The sequence below is a fragment of the Coenobita brevimanus genome, chromosome 57 (genome assembly GCF_032717465.1).
Source record: "Coenobita brevimanus isolate Jiangsu-jjx chromosome 57, ASM3271746v2, whole genome shotgun sequence".
Lineage (NCBI taxonomy): Eukaryota > Metazoa > Arthropoda > Malacostraca > Decapoda > Coenobitidae > Coenobita > Coenobita brevimanus.
Genome location: NC_137010.1, coordinates 2903601 through 2908104, shown reverse-complemented (window position 1 = coordinate 2908104; position 4504 = coordinate 2903601).

The window sequence follows — 4504 nt, the reverse complement described above, 5'->3', positions numbered from 1 at the left end:
CACGATCTTACCCTCGAGGTATGTTCTTAGTGAAATGCCACGATCATACCTCAAACGGTAGGCCTAAACGGCCATTTCACGACACAGTCACGTTAGTGCTACGACAAGCTACGACAAGCTAAGACACGCTAAGTCACAGCTAAGACAGATGACATTACCGTCACGGCATGTCACGTTCTCCTCCTTGTCGGTGCCCACGTCGACAATTTTTAAACATTCCAAAAATTGTCATAGCGCGACAAGAACCGCAAATAATGACCAAGTTAATTCTCCACGTCAGCGCTACGTCACGCCAAGTTACTCATGACGACATGCGCCGACACACGAAGACATGAAGATCGTGGCGTGTCGTGGGAAAGTTCCTGACAGTAGGACATAGGCTTAAGTCTTGAATCCTGAGTTATAACAGTCTACTAGTATATAATGCTAGTCACGAAGAAGTGCTATGGACGGGATATACTGTAGAACCATGGTATTGTCTTCTGCCGCTGAAGTAAGCCCCAAAAGGTCGAAAATCTGGGCCAAATTAAGGTGAATGAACTATAGGTTTGTGTGTGTGTGTGTGTGTGTGTGTGTTCAAAAAGCGTAGGGGTGAAGGAACAAACGTGGGGGTGAGTGAACGAGGTGGGGGAGGTGAGTGTAGGTGGCTATGGAGGGGTGTATGGGGGTGAAAGTGAGTGTACAGTAGAGAGAGTGGGGGGAGAAGGATATGAAGTGGGGAGTGTACTGGGTGTAAGGGATTGATTGATAGTGTGGATGTAGAGCAGTGTTTCTCAACCTTTCAACTCTTGAAATAATTTTCATGTCTCAGGGAACCCTTACATAAAAATTATTATATATCATTATTAATATCTTTCTTTCTCTTGTATAAACTTAGAGTTCATAAGAACAAAATATATTTTTTTCATATAACTGTTTTAAGCAAAAAATAACTTACGTTTATCTCATGTTTACTGACAGTGCAAAAAATAAAATAAATAAAAATAAATTAAACTGCCCGTTCAAGAGAGCTCATTTTTTTTTTTTCATTCACAAAAAAATAAAGATAAATAACCAGTATCATATATAACAAATATAAACAACGAAAACAGATAATAACTACTAGTATTACTACAACAACTTGATAAATAGAACTTAAACAAAAATGAAGCAAATTAAGGCAAACAGAAGAACTAACCTTGGAAGAGAGAGAGAAAAAACACACAAACTTCTCGTAAACTAACAGAAAATTCATAAACATACATAAACTGTTAAAATTCACATAAAATCCCTAAATGATGGGTAACATTTACTAAATAACGTGGGTGAAGGAGGGACTGTACCAGCACGCCGCGCCGGGAAGTACATACGGGACTTACGGAGACCGTGTATGTGTCCTGGTGAGTCACTTGATATGCGAATCCGTCAGTAGCTCCTGTCTACAGACCACTAAAGGCGGCCTCACACTGGCGCCGTAAAGACGTCGCTAAGAATATTCCCTATAATTATTATACTTTTAAATGATATAACAGGTTAAGACTTTAAGATGATACCCAAGAATTTTCCAAGAATATCCCATACGTGTATGGTAAAATTACGAATATGAAATTAAACACAAAAATGACAAAAAAATGCAATTACATATGATTTGCCTATTTATCACTATCTGTCTGGGAACCCCTAGCGACCTCTCGCGGAACCCTAGGGTTCCGGGGAACCCCGGTTGAGAAACGCAGGTGCAGAGTGTAAAAAGGATGTAGAAGAATGCAGACATACTCTTTTCACTCTAACTTAGCCAAGACTCTCTATCACCTCTTCCTTAGCGATTTATTTTTGGGTAAGGCCTGTTATTATAATTTTGTACGTTATTTATGAAGTATATGGTGATGTTAGAATGATTTAAAAACCACGGGAGAGGACAGCATGGTGTGATAAGAAAAATAAATCGCTTAGGAAGAGGTCTTAGGGTGCTTCCTTTAACCGACGAGAGAGAGAGAGAGAGAGAGAGAGAGAGAGAGAGAGAGAGAGAGACGTTGAGCATACTTTTAAAATTCAACTGAACATGGGGTCAGTACATAAGTCAACGTTCTCTTGAATTTAAATATTTCTCTTCTCCCCCACCCCTCTCTCTCTCTCTCTCTCTCTCTCTCATGTGTGGTAACTCTCCCTCCCCCCTTCACGACTTCACAGGTAGGTAATTGACCTCCTCTCTCTCTCTCTCTCTCTCTCTCTCTCTCTCTCTCGTGTCGAAAACACGCCTGGAGAGCAAAAATGTCATCGTATTGAGAGAAGGATAGATAGATAGGTAGACAGATAGATATATATAGATAGATGGATAGAGAGATAGACAGAAGGGCAGACAGATGGATAGACACAGATACGGAGAGAGAGAGAGAGAGAATATCAAGACCCACCACAATAAACCACTAAGAAAAGGGTGCAGCGGAAGCCTCCAATGGCCATATTTCCGTCGGGTAAGAAGGCCTTTCAGCACTTCTTCGTGACTAGCATAATTTGGTATATGGGACTTGCAATCTAAATATATATAATTTTGTTCACTTTAATTACAGTCCTTTCACCTTAACTTGGCCCAGGAATTTCGTCCTTTTGCGACTTATTTCACGTAAATGACAATAATGTACCCGTTCTATATACTTTTCACAGCACTTCTTCGTGACTAGCACCATATTTCAGTGTCAGTGTTTAGCTACAACTGAAAATTTATGGTGAAGGCAGGAATTTTAGGACAAGTTGGAGTAGAAGGAGTATAGGGTGTAAAACTGCCAATGCTGAGCTATAACAAGAGGCTAACACGTTGAAAATGGTGGTGCTAATGACGAAGAAGTGCTATGGAAAGGATGCTTGCTGGTAGCCTTGTCATATTGTCACTAACCTACACGAAATAGGCTGAAAAAGAAGGAAAAGGTCTGCCAAGTTAAGATAAATCAACTATATGTCGATATTAAGATCTATGCTATTACAAAAAAAGATGGCGTGGAATACAGAATAAATCGTAAAAAATATGGGATTACGAAGCCTGGGATGGGATGAAGGCGACGACCCCTCACGACCCAGGTAGCGTCGTGTGTCAGTGGGTCGTTGATGAGTAGGGACAAGTACCTGGGATGTCTTTTGTTCGGTACCGCCACCTACACCGTCAGGCCAGGTAGGTAAATGGAAAGGCGAGGGGCACACGACGTGGGCTTAACCGCGGTACTCATTTCCATAACCTTCTGAGCACGTGACGGATTACTCACTCATGCTTATACCCTTTCCACCTGAACCTGGCGCAAATTTTCGACCCTTTGCAGCTCATTTCACGTAGCTCAGTGGCAAGGCAATACTGCGGCTCCATATCCTTTACCACAGCACCCCTTTAATGTCATGTTCGAGTGTTAATCTATTGTTATAACTCAGCATTCAAGGAAAGATGGCAATTTTAAGTGGCAAAGGCTTTCGCGGGTAAAAATAATGTGAATCACCATATATGGCAATCAAACGTAATAAAAAAAATTCTGTCCCAGGTAAAAAGTAGAGCCGTTTACGTCAGCAAATGAGGAAAATGATGCAATAAAAAAAAATGTAAAAAGTGAGGTGGGGGAAGCGTGGCGGTGATGACGGTTGTGGTCGTGTGCCGCGATGACGTCACGGCTGATGATGATCTTTGCGTGGTTCTGATTGGCCGTGAGATAATTTGTTCTTATTCATTCCTTCTCATACTCTTGCTTTTTTTTTTTTTTTTTTCCTGTGTGATAAATTCAGTGTTTCATATGTCGTTACCTATGCATTACATGTTTATCTGTATTGCTCGCTTTCCTTGTCCGGTATTAAGCTCTCTTCATTTCTTACTACTGCTCTCTGCTTGTTTGATAACGTTCGTCTTCCCCCCCCCCCTCTCCTGTTTTTGAGAGGTACGAATGGAAATCCACATCATCATATTATCTTCCCGCCTCTACTTCCCACGTGCAGATGAGGTGAGGTAGGGTCCAGGAAGCAAGAAAAGGAAAACATATGAAGGGGAATCAGTCACCAGAATGTGCCACGAAACGACACACACACACACACACACACAAAGCCCCCCGTGATCCTGCCTCCAACTTCCCACTCGGAGCTTCATAATTGCCAACGTAAATACCATGACTGAAAAAAGCAAATAAATAAATAAAAACTAATCATGCACTTCGCACAAATTTCATCTATATTTCTCACACACTCATTTGCCACATCCATCTTTCTCACACACTCCTTTACCACATCTACCTTTCTCACACACTCCTTTACCACATCTACCTTTCTCACACACTCCTTTACCACAGCTATCTTTCTGACACACTCCTTTACCACATCTACCTTTCTCACACACTCCTTTACCACACCTATCTTTCTCACACACTCCATCCACCTTCTTGCTCTACTACGCCCCCCCTCCCACCCTCTCACACCCACATACACCCATTTTCACCGCTCTATTTAAATACATTATCTCCACATCACCATACCATCAACACACACTCTTTTTCTACAA